Below are 16,987 nucleotides of genomic sequence, written 5' to 3'. Positions count from 1 at the left end.
TTTATGTGCTTTATGAAAACTTTTCTGGGTGTATATTGCCATAATTGTATTTTTATTTACCTGAGTTTTCAAAGCAGGATTTTGCCATACTACAATGACAACTTTTGGTTTGTTTGTTTGGGATTTTTTTTTCTCTAACAGTGACTGTTAACATAGCTCTAATTTAATGGTGCCAGTGTTTAGAAGGAAGTGGGCACTTGAACAACATGTAATTTTCTCGTATGTAATACAAAAAATACAAAACAATACAAGTACTAAAAAAATTAGAGCAATATGCTCAGCAAGAAATCAAATCATATTTACGTTTTGTCTGGAAATTGGTATACAAAGCTACTTTTCAAATGCTATGGATTAGTTATTCTTTCATAGGTTTAACTATATGTAATTGATCTTTTTCTCGTCTTATGAAGAAGCCTGCAGAGCAGTTGCATTTCTACTATGCTGAATGAATTAGTGCTTCGTCTGACCTGTTTCCTATTGTTGCCTTTTAAATGCTGCCAGTTGGCAACATTTGCCTTGTATTATGACAGAAGTCATTTTGCATTATTCTTGCATTTCAAAATGTTTACATCATTTTGTGTTATCTATTATAGTACTCAAAATACAGAAAATGTAATTATTGCAGATCCAATTTCTTTCATTTAAAATAAAGTATTGAATTATTTGTTCACGCTAAATTGCTGAATGCTTCCTAGTCTATGCTATAGGGGCAGACCCTGTTGTCCTAACCCACTCACCCGCTCCTTGTAAATGTATAGTAGGGTGTTGATAGCGAGTGGAAACATGCTGGGTGCAGGAGTGACGGTGGAAATGCCACTAACGGGGAGGAGGGATTAGTGGTGTGGCTGCCTTCGGAGAACTGGCGATGCTGAAGGGACCTTTGCTGCTGCCTTACCCTTCACCCTTTATATGGAGGGCTTGTAAGAGCCCATCTCAGTTTCTCCTTTTAACCAGTTCTCGCTAACTGGGCAGAATACCCTCACTTCTGGTAGGTACACAAAGCCGTCAAAGCACAGGAGCCCTCAATGTCTAGGTTCACCTAGAGTCTCCACATCTGATGCAGGCTCGATTTCTCAAGATTGAAGGTACAGACCCACCTACCTGCCCCCAAAACATCAGTGTACATCAGGAACAAGTGGAAATATAAAAGGTTGAAACAATCCCCAGGTGTGAGGAACTGGTAGGAGGTCAACTGGCAGAAGATATCCCCCACCCTTTGATGCCTGCTGGGTTTTGTAGGGTTTCTAGCTTTTCATCAGTTTTCAAATCACCTGATTCCATGTCTAAGTCGATTCAGATTTATATTTGAGAAAACTTTCTTTGGCCACTGTGTTAGAGGATTCACAAAGCCTCAGTCGAAGTATTTGTAATGAATTTACATTTAGTAAATACGCACTTCCAGAGAGCGATCTTTTCTCAAATATTTTCATAAATTGACAGTTTTCTTTCCCTCCCTAATCTGCACAGATGTAAGCCGAAGAGACTTCCTACATACTTTAAATTGGCATATGCTCAAACGCTCTGTCCAATCTGAACTTAGAGCTTTACAAATTATTTTATAGGAGCTTATAACAGCAGGGAAGCTTGCTGGTTAGCTCTTTTGGTGCCAGTTTCATACCAGCTTGTGGTTAATAGTCAGTTTAAAATAGATTAAGACCTCTGAAAGTACTGTGTCACTCTATCACAAAGGAATTTAGTAAACATAGCAATTTAAGGACTTTGGGCTGCCTGCTCATTCGCATTAACATGCTCATCCCAGCTTCACGGAGAACCATGAATTGAAGAATTCTGTGGCATCTCTTCTGCTCGTTGAGGAAAACGATTTGTTACAGCTCTGCAACAAGGAAGTGCTCTGTCTCTTCACAAAACTGGTTTTGCTGGCCCATGGACGGCACAGAGCAGCGGCTCAACCTCTCACCTAAAAATTTGCAGCCAGGATGAACAAGTGTGTTTTCCCTGGGATCTGTGCAGAAATTGATGCAACTTCTGAACAGCTTAATCCCCCCTGGGTAGCATTAGAATCTGGGACAAAGCAGTGTAACTTTGCTGGAAAATATGTGAAAATTGTTCCCAAAGAGCTTACAATTCCGTCAGGAACACACATCGCTTTTTGCAATGATTTTTGTTGTTGTTGTTGTTCAAAACGGTTACAAAAAATTGTTATTAAATCCAATATGTAAAAGGGATTTAAGCTCACTCCAGCGAGAGAAGTTCAAAAGTATTGGAAGCTAATACTTCTCATCTTCTTGCAGGGTGAAGCTGCTTGTCTGAGATCAAATAATCCCTTTTGGGAGCAGATACAGTTTTGTTCCAATGTGAGAAGAGCCCAATATGTGTGTCAATAAATATATAAATAAAAATACACACATATACATCTGTTAGAGCATCTGTGTGTGTATACATGCATACATATAGCTCTGTTTCATTATAGTTGTTTAAAAAATATGCAGAGTGTGTATAATGTGAAAAATGTTGTTCTAGTACAGACAGTTCAGGTTGGGCAGTAGTGTTTGGTAGTACCCCGTCGTAGAAGGCCACCAAATTTGTCAGTCACCATTTGCCCTTAGTGAAGCCATGTTGGCTGTCACCAATCACCTCCTTATTTTCCGTGTGCCTTAGTATACTTTCCAGGAGCGTCTCCTCCATGATCTCGCCAAGCACAGAGGTGAGAATGACTGGCCTGTAGTCCCCTGGGTCTTCCTTTTTTCCCTTTTTAAAAATGGGGGCTATATTTCCCTTTTTCCAGTTGATGGGAACTTCACTGGACTGCCACGACTTCTCAAATATGATGAATAGTGGCTCAGCAACTTCATCGGCCATTTCCCTCAGGACCGTGGATGCATCTTATCAGGTCCCATGGACTTGTGCACTTTCAAGTTCATCAGAAAGTCTCAAACCTGATCTTCTCCTACAGTGGGCGGTTCTTCATTCTCCCAGTCCCTGCCACTGCCTTCTGTGACTTGGGCAGTGCAGCTAGAGCACTTGCCAGTGAAGAGTGAGGCAAAGAAGTCATTGAGTACTTCAGCCTTCTCCATATCCCGGGTAACCAGGTCTCCTGTTTCCTTCCAGAGACGGCCCACATTTTCCCTAGTCCTCCTTTTATCACTGACATACCTATAGAAGTTTTTCTTGTTGCCTTTGATGTCCCTGACCAGATTTAACTCTATCAGGGTTTTAGCTTTCCTAATCTGATCCCTTGTTACTTGAACAGTTAGTTTCTCAGTATTCCTCTCAGGCTACCTGTCCTTGCCTCCACCCTCTGTAGGCTTCCTTTTTGTGCTTGAGTTTGTCCAAGAGCTCCTTGTTCATCCATGCAGGCCTCCATGTTTTTATCTGACTTCTTCTTTGTTGGCAAACATCACTCCTGAGGTTGGAGGAGGTGATCCTTGAATATTAACCGGCTTTCTCGGGCCCCTCATGCCTCCAGGGCTTTCTCCCGTGGCACACACACATCTCTAACTCCTCTTGTTTATTCCCCATGCTGCTTGCGTTTGCATAGAGGCATTTAAGTTGGTCTCTCGATTAAGTTGACTTACCATGACACAAAACTCTGTTCACATCAAAGGGAACAGGCTACCAAAGCTTAGCTGGTTTCAACTGTGCTGTCTCTATCAGTGCATGAGTTTAATTAAATAGTGTTAAACCATCGACTACTATTTAAATAAATCAACAGTTAGCCAAGTGCGCCAATAGTTGCAGCTTGCAGTGTGACTGTGGTGTGGAATCTTGGGTTATGCCAACTTAGTAATGAAGGTAAAACTTTCACTCTTTTCTACGTGCCAGAACCTACCTGTTCCAATGCATTGTTCTGCGTGCTGCAGGTGTGCCGGGGAGTGGAAATGGTCAACTGGGTAGATGATCCAAAGTCCAACCTTAGCATAGATAAACATAAAGCACATGATTAGGTGCTTTTCAGCTTCCACAGCCCAGCAAAAAGCATTTCCCTTAATTATGCATGATATCACAGCACAGATTTTAGCAAGAATAAACATTCGTCTTACACAGCAGTTGGCCACCTGCTTCAGTTCATCCAGTGAATGGTACCAGGGAAATCAGCTAAGGCTGCTCAGTGCCAAGGTGCTTTCCAGAATAAAAATAAAAAGGATTATTCCACTGGGAGGTGCTAGCAAAAAATACCTACGCCTACACATCCAAAATAGATGCAGATGCCTATTTAACTTTTTCTGTTACATTTTTGATTCTATTATGCAGTAGAAATATTTTTATTGCAGCTGAAACTGTGTGGCTTTGGGATCTGCAGATGAGGTAGATGAAATAAAATTCAACCTCTGCTGAAAAGGGGAAAAAAGAGTGATAAGTCATAATTCAAAATGATAATGTACAGTTTTCAGCCTTCAAAAGAAAAAATTATGAGAAAATTAACTTCATTTCTTTTTCTACTGTTCTTATAATGGAAAATAATATGTAAAAAAAGAAAACCCTCTGTAAAGCAGATATCGTTCTGCAGCTTACTGTGCATCTTTTAACGTATGTGACCAGCATTGTAAGAAACTGAAATTTGCGTAAATTCAAGCATTTGTTAACCAGGAAATTTCCGTAGTGCTTTTTCTATTGAAAGAAAGACTCAAGTAAGTCTCAGTTCCTTTAGGTTTTATTTCCTGGGAGATCAACCATTTTGAAGGCTGACGAATGCATTTCATTTCATATCAAATCTCACAGCTCCTTTAGGAATGCCCTCACTAAAATGCCATCCAAAGTCAGCACTTTTTCCTATTGACCAAACTTGGATTATTATTTTTCAGTCTTATAGTACTAATTGGATATTCTGCCTCTGCAGTTTTTTTAATTTAGAAAGAATAGCAATCAAATCTGAATTCTGCACATCAGTGAAAGTAAATGCATTCCAGTAATGGAAAACACACAGCTCCCAATACCTGGGCACCCGGCCAGCCCAGCTTGGTATTAAGCATACATCTTCATTAATTCTCATTTAGAGATGAATCGATTGATGTTAGCAGCGTAAACTCAAGTAGTGTGGACGACCATTCAGATGTAAAGGAAAAAATAGCATCAGTTTGGGGATTTCAACCGTACTGGGAATACTGGGTGTGTGTATATCCATCGGCTATTGGCGTGCATGTGTCTGCTGAAATCTGAGGCCCCAGCTGGGTGAGGGATGCTGAACTGTGCTCCCTCACGTCCTGCGCTCCCTCGGTAGAGCCAAATCTGCTGGCCTCTGGGTCAGAATGCTGATTTTTACCTACTTTCCCAGACTTTTTGTATGCTGGAGGGAGTTCACTGGGTGGGAGTGGGCAAGAAATCATGTTAAGTCACAGAGATGTTTCTTTAAGAAGCTGATTTGAGTGTTTGACATACGACTACAGAGATGAATGTGCTCTAAATGAGTCCAAATTAAAAGGATAAAAGGCACTTACTTTCTGCATTGTTATTCAGTGATAATAAAATATTACATTACAATGATATTAAAATAACAATTACACTGCGAGTTTCAATTCTCTGCATGCTGTATACATGTTTATGGAGGGAGGTTCTCATCTGCTTAGATATTTTCAAATATTACCAGAAAGTTTAAAACATGCTATAGAAGGTTTTTTTCTGCTTTGCAGTTTAAAATATTTGTTGTTTTTTTTTTTTTCCAAATTTCAGTCAAAAAGCCCCACTGTTTTTATGCTGTCATATGGAATTTGTAACCTAAGGGGGAGATCTAAAGCAGTCTTACTGGCAACTGGAAAGGAGAACATAGAGTGGAAGGTATCGCTGAAAGTCTCTGTAGATTAAGCAGAAAAATAAAGATACAGAGAAGGAAAGCTTTTTGGTGACCTAAGCCCATTCCTCTCTACATCGAGGGCATACCCCATCTAGCTGGAATCTCATCTGAACCTCCCGAGTTGTGTATCAGTAATGAGATAACATTGAAAGTACGCATCATTAATTTTTAAGACAGCTGTGGTTAGAAGAAAACTATCAGACTTTGTGAAGAGTGTAATAGACCTGTCAGGGCTATATTTTAACAGCACAACATTTTATTTTTGTGTCTCTGAAGAGGCAGTATCTGTTTAAGTTACAGCAACACTCATTTATTGTGCAGTTTCATGCAGCACTCAGGGGAAATTTGATGCAGAGTTTAGCTCCTTCAAATCAACTGCACATGCCTACTCCTGCGTAATCAGGGCGAGTATTTTCAGAATAATTCAGAATAATAACACAGCAGCCTTTTAACATGTTCATTGCCAAAAAAAAAAAAAAAAAAAGGTTAGCATAGAATGCACCAAGTGTTTTTTTAAAGTTTGTGAACATAGGATAAAATATTTATGCAGCAACTCGCTATTTCATTAAGATGTAATATGTTTTATTATCACTTTTAGATATAACAGTCACGTAAGACCATAAGGTCTGTAAAAATTTGGAAGTTGCATTGCATCACTGGACATGACGCTGCTCTGATGAGCTTATGCTCAAACAAACAGGAGAGACACGTAGTTGGAGGCGCAGGCTGCGGCTGGGAACACAGAGCTGGTAAGTACCAAAATTTATAACTTATTCTAGGTCACCTGATTCCCATCGAGTTCTTCGTACATTTAATCGTGTCTCCCTTTATGATTATGGTGCACTTCTATTAAAGCTACTTAATCAATCATATTGAAGTCTGTGTCATTTTTGTCACTCCCCTGACCCACAAGTTTATGCACATACAGTCCGAAGGCGTAGCTCTTTGCCCGCATCCGAATGATGGTCTTCCCACCTCTGCCTCATGAACTGCAATGTGCTTAGAACTTCAGTGTGAATAATGCGCTTTTGGGAATGCTCTACAGAGAGTAATTAATGGGTCTGGCTTTCATTCCTAGTGAGTCATGTTTGGGCCAGCAACAATTTTCATGGAGTTTGGGTCATTCACTCTGTCGCTTAATAGGACAGACGTGATTAACTGCATTCAGAGTGTCAGTCAGGTGTCTTTTGAAAAGGAAATCTAATAAGAATTGAAATAGGGTCTATTTTTCCCATTTTAGTCTTTTGAGATTGAGGTATTTAATTCATAGCCATATATCAGATTTATTTTACCTTTTCCTTCTTTTATTCTTGGGGGAAAAAAAATATTCTGACAAAATAAGACTGTGAGCATAGGTATTCTGCTCATACACTTGCTCGTGTTTTTTTTACCCTTGTCCTTTCCACATCAAATTCCCTTGCTTCTTGCTTGTGCTCACAATGTGTTGTCTCACAAAGCCACACACTCCTGTTCGTGATGACGTTTTGCTGCTCTTTGCCACTTACTGCTTTTCCTCCTGCCCTGTTCCCAAGTGGGTCACCCACAGATACAGCCCCTCGAGGTGTCCGTGCCCCAGTGTGTCTCTGTCTCTACCAGCATCTCCCTGGCCAGGAGTTTCAGCCCAGCTGAGCAGTGCTGGGACCAGCTTTTCCTGCGGCCAGGTGTCCCTGTGGTGGCAGGGCTCCCAGGCAGGATGACATGGCTGCAGCCCTTCAGGGTGCCGTGCTCGGACAGCAGGACCCTCTGTCCCATCCCTCAGCCTCCCCCCTCACACGTGAACACGGTTCCCCGTTCCTGCACCGGTGGTCAGACAACCACTGATCTCCTCCATTAGCAGCAGCACGAGAAGATGTGCTTGTGTGTGCCCAGTACTCCCACACCTGCAGCTGCAGAAGGCACTTGCCACGCTCCCATCCTCAGACTCAGCCCCTATGTCATTTCTGAGCAAACCAGTGCTTCCCACAGCCGCTCTGTACAACGTCAGAAAAGATCCTAACAGGAATGGTCTTTGTTTAAATGCAAACTGTTTGCTCTAAGGTGCTGATCCCGCTCAGTACCCAGGCCCTGGCCAGCTGCAGCCCCCCTCAATGCCCTGACACCCGCCCCTCCTGGCCTTGCAGTGTTTATCCAGGTTGGTTAATGAGGCTACATGAGTTGCATGGAGCTGATTCCCTCCCAGGCCAGGCACCAGCTAATTCTGTCAATGAGTACATGCCAAAAATCTATTTCCCAGCAGCCTGACACGCCCCTGACAGCCAGGCAGCGCCAGCCTTTCCCACAAGGCTTGCTCTCTCCCACAGTCTTACCCCGATATGATGTTTTCACAGTTTCCCAGCCAGAACTCTCTGTCACTAGTCAGTGTTTTTCTTACCCCTGCCTTGGCTTCCACACTTGTATGAGCCTAAGCAAAGGTCCAGGAAGGACCAAGAAGTCTGCCAGTTGTCTACTCTTCCAAGAGTTGCTTTGAAGAGGGACCTTGAGACTTGTCCTTTAGAGCAGTAGCTTTTCCAGCGTGTGAGGGCAAGGGAACGTGCTGCTGATTTCAGATGGATGATGCTCTTCTCCTAGCTGCACCACCATCTTTCTTCTAGCTCCTGCCTCCTTTTACACCCAGTGATCAAGGATCACTGCCAAGAGGTATATTCCTCCAGTTGTGCACATGGATATCAGGAAAGTGATCCTGTAGCATCCCAAGATGAGGTGATAGATATACCAGCAAAATTGCATCACCCCTGCCAGAACTAGTGTTGACACAGAAGCCATCTAACAAGAAATTTTGTGATGATTGTGCCTACTGCACAGCTTGGTTCCCATTAGGCGCTACCAGAACTACCCGATGAGTAGGTGTATGAAGGATATGAAGGCTAAGAAACCACAGAGAAGACGAACTCATGACTGACACTAATCAGGAGCCCTGTATAGCTCTACAAGCAGCTAGTTTCTCTGTTTTCAATCTTTCACTCCTTTCCTCGTTGCCTTCTTAAAGGGGCTGTCCTTCAGACTTATTGACATCCATGATCACAGCATGCCCTGCAGTGGCCAGCAGGTCGAGGGAGGTGGTTCTGCCCCTCTACTCTGCTCTCATGAGACCCCACCTGGAGTACTGCCTTCAGCTCTGGATCCCCCAACAGAAGGACATGGGCCTGTTGGAACAGGACCAGGGAAGGGCCACAAAGACGATCCAAGGGCTGGAGCACCTCTCCTATGAAGACAAGCTGAGGAGTTGGAGTTATTCAGCCTGGAGAATAGAAGGCTCTAGGGAGACTTTCTAGCAACCTTCCAGTACTTAAAGGGGGCTTATAAGAAAGCTGGGGAGGGACTTGTTACAAGGGCTTGTAGTGATAAAGACAAGGGCTTTAAACTGAAAGAGAGTAGCTTTTGATTAGATCTAAGGAAGAAATTCTTCACTCTGAGGGTGGTGAGGCACTGGAACAGGTTGCCCAGAGAAGCTCTGAATGCCCCATCCCTGAAAGTGTTCAAGACCAGGTTGGATGGGGCTTTGAGCAACCTGATCTAGAGGAAAGTGTCCCTGCCTATGGCAGGGAGGTTGGAACTGGATAATGTTTGGGGTCCCTTCCAACTCAAACCGTTCCATGATTCTATGAATCATGACAGGCCTGGCTCCATGGTGGCTTCTAGGACATCCCACAATGGAAAAAGATTTCACAGAGCATCAATGTCATGTGAATGCACTTCTTTATAGCCCTGTTGCATAGGTCAGAGCAAAGTATGGGAATGAGGAAAGCAAAGATGTTTTTGACTGAGGCAATACCAGTGGACTTTGACCTTTGCAATGAATAAAGTCTACATCTGTGCAGGTCCTCAGGGAAACCTGAGGGTGCAAATGCTGATTGCTCCATTCAGCACCAGCTTCTGGCTGCCATTGGCTAGTGCAGGGAGCTCAGGACTGGGTTTCTCTACCTCTTCCCTTTCTGTGTTAAGAGGCAGTGGTAAACAGCAGTGTAAGCCAAGCAGAGCCATTTATGTGGGGCCAGATAGTTAGGGCTCTGGATGCGTGTAATGTAAGCAAACTGAGAGAGAGTTGCAAGGGCTTGGGGGCAGACCTCGTGCTCAGGGTCTGCCAGGGTGACCTAAAGGGCTGAGGTATGGATACAGGAGTGCTTCAGCCTCAGCCGCCCTCAGGACTGACCTAGTAAAGAGATATAGAGGTGGCCTCAGAGGTAAATCCTGTAGTTCTTGACTCTGATAATTAAAATTCATGTGAGTTTCCATATGTTTGGTCCCAAACTATTCTTAGTACTTGAGGAGTACATTTTATTGCTTAGAGTTTGTGATTAAATGGGGAAGTAAGTTCTCATGCCCCTTCATCTCCCATTTATCAGCACGGCTGCATTGAAACTAAAATAAATGACCTTAGAAAGGAGAGCTTTATGTTGCAAAAATACTCTTACAGTATGTATGGGAAGCATGTGAATATTCCTGAAATATGATAAAAACAAAACCCAGATGCCTCAAAGAGATTGAAGTAATGTTATCTTTCATGTATTCAACCCAAGCAGAAATTAAATCCGCTGCAGGCAGACTCTAGAAATAGCACTTAATGCCATGCCAGAGTATCCTGCAGAAAAGGTGCAGCACATTAATGTACATGGGTTGCCTTTGATTTCGTTTAGCTATGCAAAAGGGTATAATCGAATAACTGGACTAATGGTGACTGCGTAATCGATTCATTCACAACAATTAGTTAAGTGCAGCACTGTCCTTCTGTGCTGAACAACAACAAGAAGTTAGATCGTTGCCTCAATTATTAAAATAAATCTTGGCTAGTTTGTTTTACGAGGGTCTTTGAAACTTGTATTAGAAAGATGAGAGTACCTTTCTAGAGTAGTACTTTGCAGGTTGTTTTGTGAGTTTTTTAAAATATTTTTACTTTTCCTGCTCTTGCCCCTGGGTTTTCTGCCTGATTTTACATCTCTATGGCCTTGGTTGGCAGATTTACAGAGCGTCCTTGTGCCCGTCTCAGGTTTTCAGTATTTCTTTATGGTGCCATCCTTCCCAGCTCAACCTGTAAACAGATGGCAGAGGAACCCACCCCAGCACGGAGACAGTGGCACAGGGAGTGACATGAACAGTTCTTGAATCTGAGGGGACTGTGTAGAAGAAATATTTCACTCAAAGCAGGAAAGCATACGTTAGCACTAAGAGCAAAACTTCCATAGGTTTCAACAGATGCAGACCTAGATATTTTTCTTCTTCTCTCTGCTGTGTTTTCTGCATTTTTGAGTAATTCCTGTTTCCTCTGGGCATCTGAGGGCTCAGTTTCTTTGTCCATCCTGATTTCAGGGTAGAGTTGACAGAGAAGAAACAGCTTTCTAATGAAAATACAGCTACTGAATGCCATGGCTGGGTCTTTAAGGTTTTTCCCTATGAGTTCCATTAGAGACAGGTGAAGCTTTGAGTTTTGTTTCATTCTATTTAGTCAGCCAGACTGTCAGTCCCTATTTTTTATGAGTTTCCAATGCTGTTCTGTCCTACTTCTTAGACAGTGGATTTATCTAACTTCATAAACAGACACTTGAGGTAAACAAGAATGCAGATGTTCATTGTACAAAGCAGAAGAACAAATATGTAGGGTTTTTTTATTTTGCCAATTCTCAATAATACCTGCCTAGAGAAATATTAAAACAAAAGCGTGTGCTCATATAGTGCTCAATGCCTTTTAAAATGCCATATGAAACACTAATTCACTGTGGGTTTTTAATTTCAATTCACTGAAAGAAATATATAAAGAGTTTATAATTAAAAATGCTAGCAATCACTCTTGCAGAGCGTTTTGCTTGAGCGGATGTAGCTTGCCAGTGCCTGAACCTGACTTACCCAAAGCTGTCTTACTTCATGAGAAAGATATTGTAAGAACAGATGGCTGGAAGCTAGCATCAGACAGATTTAATTGAGAAACAAGTGAGAATGATTAGCCATTGGAACAAACCACAAAGAGAAGTAGAAGGCTTTCCATGTCTGGATGTCTTCAAATCAACAATCAAACCTCACATGGAAGAAATGAGTAATCAAACAAACATTTCTGAGGCCTCAACAAAGGGCAGCTGTATGAAAGCCTGTGATCTACAGAAGATTACAATATTTAATTATTCCTTCTGGGCTTAAGTTTGAATTCAGAGCAAATTAAAATACTGATAACATGAGTGTGACTTTCTGAACCCTGAATTCCCTTGCAGATCTTTTTCTTCAAGTCTGCCAAACTCTGAATGTCCAACTATGGAGTGAGTACGGAAATAATTTTGAAAAAGCCCAGTTCTGAAAAGTTGCCAAGAAAATCATGGGCCCACACGTCACAGAAGACACAGAATCACAGGATCATAGAATTATAGAATGGTTAGGGTTGGAAGGGACCTTCTCACAGCAGAAAGAAGCTGGTTTTATCCTGATGGACCATCAAGGAGCTCAACTGAGAGATGGTCTGCCTGCAACTGGCACTCTTTGGCCCAGAAAACCCCTTGGTGAACCCAAGTGTCAGACTGAGATAATTCTTTGACCCAATAAGTTATTCTAGATAGACATCAAATATGAATGCTGTTAGAATTTGATTGTCTCCATCCTTGACAAGTCCAAGGACAGAAAAATGGGTTGAACAACCCAACATGTAAGTCATCAGCAGTTCTCCCAAAACACATTTTCCATCTAAGGATTGACTCACGTGATAAAACATTTTATCATTTGATAAAACTGAGCTGCCAGGGGTTAAGGTACAAGAACAGGCTATTACACGGGAGGCAAATCATTGCAAGCACTTATTGCATCAGACGTTTGTGCTGGTAGAGTCTCCGCTCTGAGACCAGCAGACAGCCGCTGCTCAGGACTGCTCAGGGTGGGCTGCAGCGAGCTCTGGGAGCACATCCAACCCTCTGCAATCACCTCTCCATGACAGTAACTTCGATAGGAATCATAGAGTTCAGAATCCATCAGTATTTAAAATACCCACATAAACAGTGGCACTTCTTCCGTCTGTATATAACAAATGACCAGTAATCAGAGGAGGAAGAATTCAGCAGCTTTTCTCTTCGCAGTAAATTCTTGTTTGTGAGATATTAAGAGAGCTGCGGCACTTTCAACCCATTTTTATATTTCTCTTGCAAAATAAGCAGATACGTGTTTTAATTTCAGGCTAGCACTCTAACCAGTGGGGTGTTTTTTTCAAACATTGAAAGAAAAATTGATTCCTTTGCCGAGTGGATTCCTGTGATCTAAAGCCGCAGTGAGATATTTCCCCAGTTATCAGTATGCAGCTGCTTGCTTTAAATCACTAACTTCTGAAACACTTTTTCAAGCACGCCTGAAATAGAATATTTCATGTGGAAATAAATGAGTTTGTGAAACCCTTTTAATTATTTTACTTCAGTGAAAAGATTAAAATCTAAGTCTCTCTTGCACCACATCCATGTTGTAACTTCGAAGAATATAAGAGATTAATCATTTTCACATCAAATACAGAAGAAAGTATATTTTTTCCTTTCCCCCACATAATCTGAAAGCCATCAAATTGCCCCACCCACCTACTGTGCATGTGAGTTGAACACTGTCAAGTACAAATTAAGGATTCAATCTAGCAATTGCTTCTGAACGTAGTCTGACAGAGCTGTACTGGCGGCGGTGGACAATCACAGGCTTGATTCAAAGCTTGCAGAGCACTTCCCTAGTGTGCTGGGGATCAAGCATCTCAGAGAAATAAAAAGGTTCTGAATCTCCAAATATGACCCATATCTAATTGTACCCGGAAAAAAAAAAAAGTTACTGCCTCAATTTTAGAAAAATGTAACATCATTTAACAATAAAATGGCCTGAGTTGTTTTTGGAACAGAGGATATACTTGTCTTGAGGGGTTGTTTGGGAATCAAGTTGGTGAGAAACTAGACCTCAAGATTTGGGTCTTTTTGAGTTCATATGGTCTTGCAGTGCTGTTTGCTTCCAGTAAACATACTAAGCCTTCTGCCCCACTGCTAGGGAAGCTGGTCACTGGGAATAAATTAAGGAACAAGGGCTTAAATGTAACCTACTGGCCCCTGGGCTACAGCTGGTGAATACCACGCCACACTCCACAGAGCCGTGAAAACCTTGATTGCACTTTGGTTCGCTGTAATTTGCACTTTGTACTCATACTATGCATTTAAAAATCAGATGTGCATTAATGCGTCAATTATCAAGAATGAGAGCACAGTGTCAAGCTTTTTATAAAGACTTGTTCGAGGCTAGCTGATTTTTAATGTATGTGCTTATCTGCAACTGAAATTACAGAAATTGAAATAAAAGCATATACAAAAGAGAATAGGAAACTTTTACATAAGGATGGGCTAAATGATACAACAAATGCCAAATTGATTTCTAATGCTGGCTCAAATAAAATGTTTATAAGAATTACTTATGCTATGATCTCAGTACTGACAAATTTGAAGATTTTGTTTATTAAAAAATACTTCAAAGACATTAAACTCTCTGTTAATGGAAGACATGCCCATATCTGTAGATACTATAAAGAGTGACGCTAAAATTGGGAGTTTGTTTTATGCAACATAGTGAGTATCCTTCACAGCAACAGAGGAATCCTGAATGTTATGGGGAATTCTGCATCTCAAAGTCCTCTTTTGCTCAAAGTCTCCAGTTCCCAAATGGTGAGTCTGTTCTCTGAAAATCGTCATTTGATTTGGGGCTTCTACAATGCTGGTTTTACAAAATGGTCTGGAAACTGTGGGATCGTATACTTTGAGGCAGCTCACAAATTAGGACTACTCCTGAGTATGAAAATTTTAGCATCTTCAGGACCACTCCTTTTGCTGAGCAGCCACAACAGATACTAGACATTTAGCCTAGCAGGCAACTTGGCAAAAAAATACACCAGTTCAGTGCCGTTTTTATGTTCCTGTGGGTATTTCTCAAAACAGATATTTTTTTTACAAAAGATTTGCTTTGATGAATTGGTATTTCTCAGTCTTTAAAAAGTTACTAAAAAAATCAAAAGCAGCTGACTGTAGAGGTTTTACACAAGAAATAATACTTCAGTACCTAAGAAGCACTGCAGTTTATGCACCAGAATCTTCTGTAATGTCTGGTCGATTGTTGTCTGTTTTCCCTGGCTCTGCTCCATGCCTTCAAGTAATTTCTCTCACCACCTCTCTCGGTGGCTTCACCGTGAACAGATTTCCTGTCAAGTTTCAGATTTTCAGGTATTCTGGGTTTCCTTCATAGAATTAGTTTGGGCCCCTTGTCTGTGATTTGGTTTCTATTCTACCTATTCTTTCTAAAAGAGTTTCTATTCCCTGGACTCCGTATCTGATGTTTATACACCTGATTCTCTGTTCATGCCCGATGTATGTATGTTTCAACACACTTCGTCACCCACTTTCTTCTGAAACACTACCAAATGCCACCTCACCTTTATAGCCTGCGATGGAAAGTAAATGAACTTGCACCAAACTTGCTCTTGACCCCAGGGAGGCTGACTTCCATGTCTGAGCTAACTTCCCTGCCTTACCTCCGGTCTCTGCAGCTGTAGTGGAGGCACTGCTGGAACTCCTGTCCTCCCTTCTGAAAGGACTGCAGGAGAGAGGCCCAGAGATCTCCACAGAGATCCCACCACCTGATTTTTTTCCAGTGTTGCAGAACAAAGAGATATTGAACCTTTAGAGATGCTGTTGGGGGAGTTCCTGGCTACTACAATAGAAAGCACCTGTGCCTCGTTAGGACAGGTGCTGTGAGTCACGTTGGTCAACCGGAAACCACGTGACTCATGGATGAATAAAGGTGGGGCACTCCCAAGAGGGAGTGGGGCAGTTCCCTCCTGGAGACTGGAGTGATAGGAGCCCCTGGAGAGCAGCATCTTGAAGCTCTCTGTTGGAAGCCTTTGGTTGTGACAAGGACCTTTGGAGTGTGATAGAGCCTTCTGATATACGAGGGAGATCACAACAACCTTCTGGGTTGTGATCCCCGAAGAGTGAGACACCAGTAGTCCGCGACAATTGGTGACCCCGACGTGATTCGTCGGAACAGGAACTACTGGGACTGCAGAACGAAGCTTGAGAGCGGCAGGAGTTGCGGACTGACCAGTTTTGACTTAGACACCTGGAACAAGGTGAGCTGCTGGGAGTGAACATGGGTCAGAATTTTGTAAAGGAAAGTCAGACCTTTACCTTTCTCAAATCTGCAGGGATGGCTGCGGGGCTCAGTATAAGTAATGAGGATTTATATTACCTACTCAACTGGGCAGCGGGACATGAAGATCTAGTCAACCTCACCTTTACCTTTAACCTAGAACTTTGGAAAAGGTTGGGGGATAAGTTACTCTATGAAGCTGTGGTTGAGCAAAAGGGCCGGACCGACCTGCTGCGTACATGGGAGGCCCTAGATAATATAATTCAAAAGGGGTCAGCAGAAGAGGAGGAAGAGGAATCAACAGATTATGTATCTGCAAGTGAGGGGTATGAAGGGAACAACGAACTGTCTGAAGAAAGACTAACCTCAGACAGCGTGGACAGCGAGTTAGACGTATCCTCGCTGTTCACAGAGATCAATAAAGTTGCGGGGACTATGCAGGGACTCTGCCCCACCCTGCAGGAAATATTGGAGCGTCCCCCACCCTTTGCCCCAGCAACCCCCCCTTCCTCCTCAGGATGTGTCATGCCCACGGCCCCGCCGCTCGATCTAGTGGCCCCACCCCCGGCAGCTTCATATTCAGCAAATATGACACAGGTACGAGCTATGCAGCCAGCTCTAGTGCACCAGGCTGTGACTATGCTGCAAGGAGTATCTCAGCAGTTAGGAGCTGTAGTGGAGATACTGCATCAAGCTATGACCCCCCCTGTAGCAAAAGAAATTTCAGGAGAAACCTCCAAGACAAGTGACAGCTCAGCTAAGGAGTTACCACTGGTTTCTCCACCAAGGGAAAAGTCACTAGAATCTGTCTGTTTATTAAATCCAAACCCCTTGGGAACCCTTACAGCGACAGTTCAACGCCGTGACCCGGTCCGTTTTTGGAACGAAATAAAAATGAAAGCAATAGAGGCTGGGGATTGGGACTTGGCTCAAGTCTTGGGGTTGCCAGTCAATAACGAAAAATTATCCATGATGGAAATAGGGGGAAGGCCAAGTGCATTCCCTGTGGAATTGACCCTTCCGGGTTCTAACCAGCCCAATCAATACCTGGGCTGGTCATGGAAAGTCGTACAAGACATACAAAAGGCAGTAGCACAGTATGGACCAAACTCCCCG

Source organism: Tauraco erythrolophus, chromosome 3, assembly GCF_009769465.1.
Source record: "Tauraco erythrolophus isolate bTauEry1 chromosome 3, bTauEry1.pri, whole genome shotgun sequence".
In the NCBI taxonomy this organism is placed as follows: Eukaryota; Metazoa; Chordata; class Aves; order Musophagiformes; family Musophagidae; genus Tauraco; species Tauraco erythrolophus.
This window is presented reverse-complemented; position numbering follows the sequence as displayed.